Raw genomic sequence first — 12,649 nt, forward strand, 5'->3', positions numbered from 1 at the left:
GCGGAAATGGAGGAAAACTCGCCTCCCTGCGGACCTGGCATCCTTTCACTCCCTCCTCTCTACATTCTCCTCTTCTGTCTCTGCTGCTAAAGCCACTTTCTACCACTCTAAATTCCAAGCATCTGCCTCTAACCCTAGGAAGCTCTTTGCTACCTTCTCCTCCCTCCTGAATCCTCCTCCCCCCCCCCCTCCTCCCTCTCTGCGGATGACTTCGTCAACCATTTTGAAAAGAAGGTTGACGATATCCGATCCTCGTTTGCTAAGTCAAACGACACCGCTGGTCCTGCTCACACTGCCCTACCCTGTGCTTTGACCTCTTTCTCCCCTCTCTCTCCAGATGAAATCTCGCGTCTTGTGATGGCCGGCCGCCCAACAACCTGCCCACTTGACCCTATCCCCTCCTCTCTTCTCCAGACCATTTCCATAGACCTTCTCCCCTACCTCACCTCGCTCATCAACTCATCCTTGACCGCTGGCTACGTCCCTTCCGTCTTCAAGAGAGCGAGAGTTGCACCCCTTCTGAAAAAACCTACACTCGATCCCTCCGATGTCAACAACTACAGACCAGTATCCCTTCTTTCTTTTCTCTCCAAAACTCTTGAACATGCCGTCCTTGGCCAGCTCTCCTGCTATCTCTCTCAGAATGACCTTCTTGATCCTAATCAGTCAGGTTTCAAGACTGGGCATTCAACTGAGACTGCTCTTCTCTGTGTCACGGAGGCTCTCCGCACTGCTAAAGCTAACTCTCTCTCCTCTGCTCTCATCCTTCTAGACCTATCTGCTGCCTTTGATACTGTGAACCATCAGATCCTCCTCTCCACCCTCTCCGAGTTGGGCATCTCCGGCGCGGCCCACGCTTGGATTGCGTCCTACCTGACAGGTCGCTCCTACCAGGTGGCGTGGCGAAAAATCTGTCTCCGCACCATGCGCTCTCACCACTGGTGTCCCCCAGGGCTCTGTTCTAGGCCCTCTCCTATTCTCGCTATACACCAAGTCACTTGGCTCTGTCATATCCTCACATGGTCTCTCCTATCATTGCTATGCAGACGACACACAATTAATCTTCTCCTTTCCCCCTTCTGATAACCAGGCGGCGAATCGCATCTCTGCATGTCTGTCAGACATATCAGTGTGGATGACGGATCACCACCTCAAGCTGAACCTCGGCAAGACGGAGCTGCTCTTCCTCCCGGGGAAGGACTGCCCGTTCCATGATCTCGCCATCACGGTTGACAACTCCCTTGTGTCCTCCTCCCAGAGTGCTAAGAACCTTGGCGTGATCCTGGACAACACCCTGTCGTTCTCCACTAACATCAAGGCGGTGACCCGATCCTGTAGGTTCATGCTCTACAACATTCGCAGAGTACGACCCTGCCTCACACAGGAAGCGGCGCAGGTCCTAATCCAGGCACTTGTCATCTCCCGTCTGGATTACTGCAACTCGCTGTTGGCTGGGCTCCCTGCCTGTGCCATTAAACCCCTACAACTCATCCAGAACGCCGCAGCCCGTCTGGTGTTCAACCTTACCAAGTTCTCTCACGTCACCCCGCTCCTCCGCTCTCTACACTGGCTTACAGTTGAAACTCGCATCCGCTACAAGACCATGGTGATTGCCTACGGAGCTGTGAAGGGATCGACACCTCCATATCTTCAGGCTCTGATCAGGCCCTACACCCAAACAAGGGCACTGCGTTCATCCACCTCTGGCCTGCTGGCCCCCCTACCTCTGAGGAAGCACAGTTCCCGCTCAGCCCAGTCAAAACTGTTCGCTGCTCTGGCACCCCAATGGTGGAACAAGCTCCCTCACGACGCCAGGACAGCGGAGTCAGTCACCACCTTCCGGAGACACCTGAAACCCCACCTCTTTAAGGAATACCTAGGATAGGATAAAGTAATCCTTCTAACCCCCCCCCCCCCCCCCCCCCCCCTTAAAAGATTTAGATGCACTATTGTAAAGTGGTTGTTCCACTGGATATCATAAGGTGAATGCACCAATTTGTAAGTCGCTCTGGATAAGAGCGTCTGCTAAATGACTTAAATGTAATGTAAATGTAAATATGTTATTTATTCTAAGGGTTTTCTCGTGCTATTTTGTATTTCATGTTTGATTATGTAAATTCTGCATTCAGTTTGTGTAAACTGTGAGCAAGAATGAATAAAGCCAAAGTCAGTCGCGCTTTCCTTTGTTCGCTATGGAAAATATCAATGTGACCTAAAAAAAAGGATGACAGAGGTTTTTGTAACTGCTCAACAAATCATTTTAGCCTAATGGCAGGCAGGAATTGGGCTTCAAGTAAGCCTACAGATATTCTCCAATTAAATAATTCAACAATTAAAATTAAATAATTCAACATGAAGTAGCAAGTTAAGCGAAGTTGCCATATACGTAATATGTTGACCTTTAGGTTATTGGTTAGGTTGCTGAAGGCCTAATGGATACTAATATTGAAGTGGCTCAGATGTAGCCTAATGGCTTAATACTAGGTAGTTCTATTTATTGCACATACACTTAGTGTAGAGAACATTAAGGACACCTTCCTAATATTGAGTTGAACCCGCCCCCCTTTTGCCTTCAGAACAGCCTCAATTTGTCAGGGCAGGGACTCTACAAGGTGTCGAAAGCGTTCCACAGGGATGCTGGCCTATGTTGACTCCAATGCTTCCCACAATTGTGTCAAGTTGGCTGGATGTCGTTTGGGTGGTGGAGCATTCTTGATACACACGGGAAACTGTTGAGCGTGAAAAACCCAGCAGCATTGCCGTTCTTGACACAAACCTGTGCGCCTGGCACCTAATACCACTCCCCGTTCAAAGGCACTTAAATCTTTTGTCTTACGGATTCAGCCTCTGAATGGCACACATACACAATCCATGTCTCAATTGTCTCAAGGCTTAAAAATCCTTATTTAACCTGTGACATCAATAAATAACATATAAGGGATCATAGCTTTCACCTGGATTCACCTGGTCAGTCTATGTCATGGAAAGAGCAGGTGTCCTTAATGTTTGGTACATTCAGTGTACATGAAAGTGATGTCAATATTTAGCCTGATTATCTCGATATTAAATCATTTGGTTAATATGGTTTTCATACAAATAAATGTGTCTTTGCTTGTTTATAACATTGTAAACTTTTTAGTCTATTTATATTCAACAAATTAGTTTTCAATGGTCACAGCTAGACAAATAAACATCTTCATTCTATATTTAACAGAGATTTTCTGCGAGTAAAGTGACGCAGGAGGGCAAATCGTGATCTAATGACGCACTTATCTGTCCTATGAGTGGTCTGAGACAGGCATTAGATTACAAGCAATTGCAATGTTAATGAGGATGGTTTTCAGAAACTGCTTGGAAATTTAAAGATGCTCCTACGAAGATTCTAATGATGAACTGAGCCTTAAGATACTTTTGGGAAACCGAGCCCAGGACCAAAGCCAGATCCCAGGACGGTACCATAGGCTTAGACACTGGTCTGAGCCAACGCAAGCCTTCAGGAACCACACCACCAGAGGATGAGACCCCGGGGTAGAGCCATCAATCCCAGCATGTCACAGCGATATGGCTGCCACATAAACTTTCAATGTAAAAAAAGAAAAGCCAAGCTCAAAAAGCTCTTGCAAGATATCAAAGCGTCCACCAAAGATCTCTGAAAAGGAGAAGCTCCTTTAATCTGACACCAACCCTCAAATGCGTCACTTATACGTATTCAACCCCCTCGTAGAGGTCGCTCGTGCTGACTGTATAGTCATAGTCATATTCGAGGGTAAACCCCTAACTGTCAATGTCAGCCTTTCAGGGGCCAAACCCACAGATTCCGCGACAGAAAATGCACACAATGAAGGGCAAGGTTCAGGAGAGATAGAGACCACGCTCCCCCTGCCTGATGAACACCACCGATATCCTGTTGTCAGACCTTACCAACACATGCTGGCCCTCCAATATCGGAAGAAAACGCCTGAGCGCCAGCAAAACAGCCAGTAGCTCCAGGTAATTGATATGCAGCAACCTTAGCACTGTCGTTCCCAGTATCCCACACACAGCACTCCCCATCCCAGTGAAGATGCATCTGTTGTGATCACCTGGCCCATGGGAACGCCTTAGGGCATGGTCGGAGGTTCAAATACGGTTGGTTAGCCGTTTAGAGCTTATAGGCTGACCACACCGCTCGCGTCGCATGCGCGAGCGTTGCAAAATAAATTTAGAAATCCATGTTATTCAATTATTGCATCCACACTGCTCGCCTGCGCCAACAAGCATCTGCGTTGCCAAGGGCTAAAATCCAAGTAATTCCTATTTCTGATGCAGATTGCGCTGCAATTTCTGCCTCTCCCATCTCCTCATTGGTTTATAGAAGCAGGTACCCACGTGGGTGACTGAAAGACGAAATGTTTTGCCGGTCGTTGTGGTAATTCTATGAAAGTTTAGATGCCAATCACCAAGTTCTAAGTTCAACGATGAAAAAGCTTGGAAGGAGGAGAGATGACTAGAAACGATTCGGTTGACCGTTTTATGTGTGGATTAATTGTCGGAGTAGAGGACCTTGTGCGTTTCAGGTAAAATAACAACTCAATGTTTATATCCCAGGACAAATTAGCTAGAAACAGCAAGCTAGCTAAATAGGACAAATTAGCTAGCAAGTGCAAGCTAACTAGCTAAATTGCCATAAATGTTTAATGCTTTTCGACCTGTCCCCAAATTAATGTAATTGGTTCAGTGTTTGTTTTGATATTTTAACCTGCATGTCGTGATCGCGTTTGGTGTGGGAGGACAAAATATATTTATGCACGATGGCGCACACTCGCAGCCGGTTTGGGTTCCGTGTTACTCTTACCACTAGCCATTTTATTCAAGCAGGGAAGCACAAGCAGAGCAGAAGTGTTAAGCTTTTAGCCAACACAAATGCTACCCAAGCAAGCAAGCATTAGCTACACAAACAGAGCAGAAAGTAGTTAGCTTTTAGAAAACACAAAAACCGATACCAAGACCCAAAACTCGCTACATCTAGGGGGACGAGTACTCTCTCCCCACTAACAGACACCTAAGTCAGAGCCGAATCCAGTAGTCTTTGTGTGACACGTTGCGTGACACGTTCTCCTTCAGGCGGGCTGAAGAGCGAAGAATTTAGGAAATTAATGTGAGCCCCGGTGTTCTAGCCAGGAAGGCAGGACTTCCGAGGGCACGCTCTGCATTCATTGACCCGTTGGGCGTTTTTTGGTCGTTGACTTCCCGTAGTATGTTATACCAAGTGACCGACTGAAAGGGAACTGCCTATTTTTCTCTCTGCCCCATAGTAAAAAATCCCCCCCCCCCCCCTATTTTTTTAAAAATTGTTGTAGTGGCCCTTGCTCGAACCTTGTGGGGGGCTCAATGAGACAATTCTGTTTACACCGCCCTGCTTCAAGGGGGGCAACTGTCAAGACATAGCAAGTACACGACTTTACTGCGCTACGCCACTGAATAAAACAAGTCTCAAATATTAGATGTCTGTACATTTCAGCTGTTACAAAAACATTGCGCTGCTATTAACATTTAAACTGTAGGAGTGTTGGCTCAATGAGACAATTCTGTTTACAACGCCCTGCTTCAAGGGGGGCAACTGTCGAGACATAGCAAGTACACACGTTTACATTTGAGTAAAATGTGCAGCCCATGGTATTTTTATGAAAAGTAGTAAGTGTGAAGAGGCTCTTTCATTGGGCCCTGCTGGTGGGCGTTTTCCATTGCGCTCTTCAAACCACATCCAGTGCCGTAACTGGAGGGGTGCCAGGCCACATCTGGAGCTCATTGCAGCTGACGCCACGCTGCACAAGTGGAGAGAGAGGGGGTGAATGTCATGCTGGCTAACCAGGCCAAGTGAGCCGTTAACCCTCAGTGACAAGATTGTCCTTCCACATTGTGTTGTGAGTGTGACTTCAGCATACAGTACATGTGATAATACCTTGTGTTGCTGTGATGCACAGAGTTGGGATGTCCTTTGGCCGTTAGCCTCTGCCGAGTCCCCAACAACCTGATGTTCTGTTTTTCAGGTGAAATGGAAAGAGCCTGTGACACAACTTCCACTTTGGACGTTAACAAGGCGACAATCTATCTTAACTCCTCCTCCACATTTACTGTATTGGTTGAACAGTACAGAAGAGAACCTCCCCCGACAGTTATTTATCTTCTCATCAAGACCAGTATGTAGGAGATCTAGTTTCAGGCGTTTCGTTTACGCCTGCTACGTCAAGTTATTTGGCCATTGGAGGATATGGGAAGATATTTGGGGGAAAAATGGCTATTGCAATGTTTTGAGGGTACCATGGAAAATAAAGAATAATATGCAACGTAAGTGAGCTGATTCATTTCAGATGGCACACAGATAATCATAGCTAATCATGGCAGCCTATCTGATTGTATCTTTGCCAGATTTTGTGAAAGACAAACAATCACTCTAAAACGTTTATGCCGTCTCTGGTTTGCCAATGAGCGAGCTAATGAAAACCTTATGTGGCATTGGGGGAAATGGAGGAATGTTAAAAGGCTTTCTCATTCCTTTTTGATATGTTTTCATGTGTCGGCTTGAATTGGAGAATTGCTTACACTTTTATGTGAGAAGCACATCATAGAGCGAGCAATTGTAATTGGGACAAATCTGCTCTTGAACTGTGTTAATCAACATATTGCTGAACAACAATGCAACTTTGCTACCCACGTTATATGTACTTAAAAAACACAGATCTAAATGTAGTTTGCACTACATTTGAACTTACATTGTGTTATATACGCATTTCTCAAGGTTTCAAAACCTTTTACAGTTAGCGTTGACTCATCTCATTCACAATGTTACTATACAGTCGAAGAATGGATTGATTTCCACAAATCCCACATTTTGATTATTTGTGTATACATCTGCATACCTGAAAGTGTAAACAATATGGATGATTCACTGAAAAAGAATGTTCTTCTCTCTCTATCTCTCTCGCTCTCTCTCTCTCTCTCTCTCTCTCTCTTTGAAACTATATTCTCCCTGTGTGAAAACTAGAGGAGGACTCCACAAGACGAGTAAATGTATACTGCTCTATTTCGTGGGATTTTTTGGGCAAGCAATGAAACTTCCATTGGCCCGAGAACCCACTTCCTCAATAATGAAACCAAGTTAAGCCAGGACTGGATGTTTTTCCCCTCAGAAATAGAAGGTGGTCTGAAAACGCTGGTGTTGGAGAACTTTAGTGCAGGAGCTACATTTTAAACAGGGCCTACTGTGGCCAGAGGAGCAGAAAGAGTGGATTGTGTGCATATGTGTAGAGCATGTTTTCTCCCTCTTGCCTTCTGTAAACTTTGGAAAACAGGAAAGGACATAAACGGAGCTCAAGGCTGTACATCTCTGGTAAAGTTGAGTCAATCAAAACTGGGTCTGAATTAATGTTATTGCACTATAAGAAATAATGTTTTGATACATGAACTGAACTGTGTTTACCATGTTAAATACATTTAGTCCCGGAAACGTTACAATTTGATTCGTTTTGCTGGATTTTAGACTATTTTAGACTCTAAACTGTGCCAGAAAAAAAAGCCCTGAGGCCTATGATTTCTTAATCTGGCCCTGCTGAGTTCCTTTTGTGTGTTTGACCTACACAGGCCTGGTCACTGTCATCTTGGCTGCTGGAAAAGCTCTCCTTCCACCTGTTCTCTACACAGGAGCCATTCCCTGGTCTCCCAGCTGCAGGACCAGAGAGCAGGGCCTGGCTGGTTGAGCCTGAAGTAATCAGCTAAATGGCTGGCAGATGGGAACACATCTAAAAGGGAGTGGACTTCCAGATACTGGCATAGAAGACTGCCCAATATTATCAAATGTAACCTGGAATGAGGAAGGGGGGTCATAATCAAATCTCAGGGGGCTACTCCTCAGAGATCCAACTTAATCTAATTCAACTCCACTCCTGCTTTATAGCAGCCTGATGATTGAAGTGATGTTGGAAATCTTACTCTCCCACTGTCCAGGTTAGGTGGTAACGGAAGGCTGCACAGACTCAGATCCAGGGGCTGCTGCTCCTCTCAATCAGCACTGTCACTATCTAGGGTGTTAAAACAGAAGTGTCAAACGCGCTTTGACATGAGGCCCAAAACAAAGCTAAAGTTGTTCATATTGTCAGATCCTGCCATAAATACTTGAATTTGCAACCCTTGACCATGGGACACTAGCATCCTCGAAGTTTTACTGCAGGAAGTGACTTTAGTAGAGGAGCATTTTTAACCAGCCCTTTAGAATATATTGACAATAAGGAAGAGGCCCAAATTCCCGTCAGTCATCTAAAGGTGGATTTCAGTGGTTCCGCCTTAAAAAGAAATGTATTAATTAAGATCCCCTTTAGCTACTGCTAAAGCAGCAGCTACTCTTCCTGGGGTTCACGCAAACATAAAACATGACATAATACATCACATTAATAGACAAGTACATCACACGGACAGAACTACATGCATTTAAAATGAATACACACTTTTGTACATTTATTCCTTCATAATTATGTGATTAATAGACGCTACTAAATGGCTTGCCCCTCAGTCATACCCAGTGGTGACCCGTCATTCAGGGCAGGTGCAGAGCTCCACCTGTTTTGAGCCCCACCTGTTTAGCTAAAGAAAGAAATATATCTATATTTTTGTTGTTGCCTGTTTTGCATGTTATTTTGGCATTAATACGTGTCACATATCAGTTTGCAAACAATGTAAAAAAAACATTGAGTTAATAAAGCCGTATACAAACATGGTCTCTTTTTTACTTTCTTGAGTGAGGCAGCTCCAAAATGCAAGTGTTTCAGCCTAGCTCAGTGCTTTCTGTGATGGTGGGGGAGCTAGCAGAAAATACGGAGCGTAGGTGTTGGTAATGTTCTCTAGTTGCGCCGTGATTGGCTCAGTGTTCTGTCACTCATGGGGACACTACGTCACCACAAAATCTACGGTGTGAGCTTGAAAATTCAAGCCGCTTGGGTACTGCCATAGAGTTACATTAGAAGTGCCCATCCAAGAAGGGTCAAGGTCATTGGCCACAGATAAAATGACATTAAATTACATTCTATCTACCATAGCTTTGATTGGAATGATCATGTCAACATCATACTTTCAAAATCTTAGTTAGCAAGGTAGCAGTCATCACCATGAATCAAGTTGACAATCTACTGGAAAATCCTTTTCAATCCTTGACATCTGAAGAGAAATTATAGATAAAATGTATCATCAGCCATTGGACATAAACAAAATATTGCAAATTAAACAATGAGTGGTTTGGAAGGAATCAGTGGCTAACTGCAAGTGTTGCAAAGCAATCACTAGCCTATTCAGTGGAGTGGGTGTGTGATCCAAGTTTGGGTTTAAGAGTCTCTTTCCCAAGCTTAAACGATAAACGTTCACATGCCTTGGGCCAGAAAAGGTTGAATACATTGACCATGCTGTCAATCCAGCATGACTTCTGCTGCATTGAAAACAACTGGAAACTCGGAATTGGGAAATCTCAGACTCTGAAAAAAACAAGCTCTGACTGGGAAAATTCCAAGTCAGGAACTCTGGCCTCTTTCTAGAGCTCCGACATGAAGATCACTGACGTCATGATTCAACATTGTTTTTTTCCGAGTTCCCAGTTGTCTTGAAAGCACCGTATTATGCCAGGGAGATATGTATACTGTAGCTACGAAAGTAATACTAAGTGTATGTTGTGTAGTAAGCTGTTAGTAGTCCATGTGCCTCACCCTAATAAAAACCTCACTGTTCCCCTCACTGTTCTGACTTGGTGGTGCACATGTAGCCTAAAGCCTGTTTTAGTTATATTGACCACGGACAGCCTAGCTTGCTCATTCATTTCTTAAATTAAATTACGGATTGCCTCTTATCCACTCTTCGTCCCCTTATGCCATAGTTTGTACATCTCAATTGTCAGTAGAAACCATATCAGCTATGTTTTTTAAAAGGCAGTAAATGAGGCTGAATGAACTGTTTCGCTGCCAGACAAGGCTCTGCTGACAGCCAGGTGTAGCAGTGGTAAGGATTCACTCCATGGTGCTGAAAAGAAAGCTTTGCTGTTGCGACAGCTTTATGTAGGCACTAACAGTTTGTGGGCACCGTTTGTCACCGTTATAGTGTGATTGATGTATTGTTTAGTTATGTGTTGTGTAGTGGCTTTGCTGGCATTCATCCCTAATGTTTTTTGTTGAGTTTGCCCCACCAAGATTTACATGCTAAAATTACCACTGGTCATACCAATGGAGGATGACATGTCAGTGTGAAATACGAGAATGTGTGTCTAATTAAGACATCGTGTTTCTGTGCAGCTAGTTCCTACATGCCTGGAATGAGACTGAATGACATGCAATCATAGACTGCAGTGGACCTCCGGCATACTTCCTTCTGTGGTAACCAGAGAATGCAGTTGTAAAAATTTTCCCATATGTCTCTTCCTTCACTGGGTACAAGCTATCTATCCAGTATAATTACAGACATTTTATGACGTCAACATTACTTTTTATTTAGTTGTTTAAATGTTGGTAAGTGCAGTTTTAGGTAACGTAAAGACAGTGGGACAGAGCTCGCAAGTGCATTTGATAACGTGAAACCATCTGAAAGACCTAATTTGCAGTAAATTGACATTACAAGCAATTATTTACTGTTCCATGCATCCCATTAGTTAGATTCTCAAGAACTTTGCCTTATCATAGTACTTTCTTTTGATTCATAACCAAAGATGACAACATCAGAAATGTGTAAAACAGATCATACTCTCCAGCCATAAAAGTTTACAGCACACCAAATGCTGTGGATATACAGCTCTGGAAGACCACTGCAAAATGTTAGTTTCTCTTTACTATTTATAGGTATGTGTTTGGGTAAAATTAACATTTTTATTTTATTCTAACTACTGAAAACATTTCTCCCAAATTCCAAATAAAAATATTGTCATTTAGAGCATTTATTTATAGTTCAGAAATCAATATTTGGTGGAATAACCCTGATTTTCTATCACCGCTTTCATGCGTCTTGGCATGCTCTCCACCAGTCTTTCACATTGATGTTGGGTGACTTTATGCTTTTCCTGGTGCAAAAATTCAAGCAGCTCGGCTTTGTTTGATGGCTTATGACCATCCATATTCCTCTTGATCACATTCCAGAGATTTTCAATGGGGTTCAGGTCTGGAGATTGGGCTGGCCATGACAGGGTCTTGATCTGGTGGTCCTCCATCCACACCTTGATTGACCTGGCTGTGTGGCATGGAGCATTGTCCTGATGGAGAAACCAATCCTCAGATTTGGGGAACATTGTCAGAACAGAAGGAAGCAACTTTTCTTCCAGGACAACCTTGTACGTGGCTTGATTCATGCTTCCTTCACAAAGACAAATCTGCCCGATTCCAGCCTTGCTGAAGCACCCCCAGATCATCACCAATCCTCCACCAAATTTCACAATGCGTGAGAGACCTGGAGAGGCCTACAAGCCACACCGTCTCGCACCCACTGTGAAATTTGGTGGAGGATCTGTGTTGATCTGGGGGTGCTTCAGCAAGGCTGGAATCAGGCAATTTTTTTACAGAAATTCAATGGTTCCTTCGATCAGTCTAAAACTTTGCACATCCACTGCTGCCATCTTGTGGCCAAAATCTAAATTGCGCCTGGGCTGGAATAATACATTATGGCCTTTCTCTTGCACTTCAAAGATTATGGTACAAAAAAAATACAAAATAACTGTTTTTTTGTATTATCTTCTACCAGATCTATTGTGTTATATTCTCCTACATTCCTTTCACATTTCCACAAACTTCAAAGTGTTTCCTTTCAAATGGTACCAAGAATATGCATATCCTTGCTTCAGGGCCTTAGCTACAGGCAGTTAGATTTGGGTATGTCATTTTAGGCGAAAATTGAAAAATAAGGGGGGATCCTTAAGAGGATTTATTAAAACATTAGTATTGTGTTGTTTAAAAATGAATATGAACTTATTTTCTTTGCATTTTTTGAGGTTTGTTATTTTGATCATATAACGTTTCAGGTAAGACCCAAGTGCAGACTGTGTTGAAGTAACAATGTTTAGTACAGCAACAGGGGCAGGCAAACAACAGGTCAAGGCAGGCAGGGGTTGATAATCCAGAGTGGTGGGGCAAGCAGGCTCAGGTCAGGAAGAGGTCGGTAATCCAGAGTAGGGGCAATGGTACAGGACGTCAGGCAGGCTCAGGGTCAGACAGAGTGGTCAGGCAGGCGGGCTCAGAGTCCGGACAGGCAAGGGTCAAAACCTGGAGGGCGAGAAAAAGAGAGACTGGGGAAAAGCAGGAGCTGAGCAAGCAGAAGGTTCACTTGACAAACAAGATGAACTGGCAACAGACAAACAGAGAACACAGGTATAAATACACAGTGGATAATGGGGAAGATGGGTTAAACCTGGAATGGGGTGGAGACAATCATAAGGACAGGTGAAACAAATCAGGGCATGACAGATCAGTTGTCATTTTCTGCAAATAAATGCTCTAAATGACAATATATTTATTTGGAATTTGGGAGAAATGTTGTCAGTAGTTTATAGAATAAAACAAAAATGTTTATTTTACCCAAACACATAACTATAAATAGTAAAACCAGAGAAACTGATTTTTCATTTGCAGGGGTCTCTTAATTTTTTTTCCAGAGCTGT

This window comes from Salmo salar, chromosome 20, assembly GCF_965601325.2.
Source record: "Salmo salar chromosome 20, fSalSal1, whole genome shotgun sequence".
Lineage (NCBI taxonomy): Eukaryota > Metazoa > Chordata > Actinopteri > Salmoniformes > Salmonidae > Salmo > Salmo salar.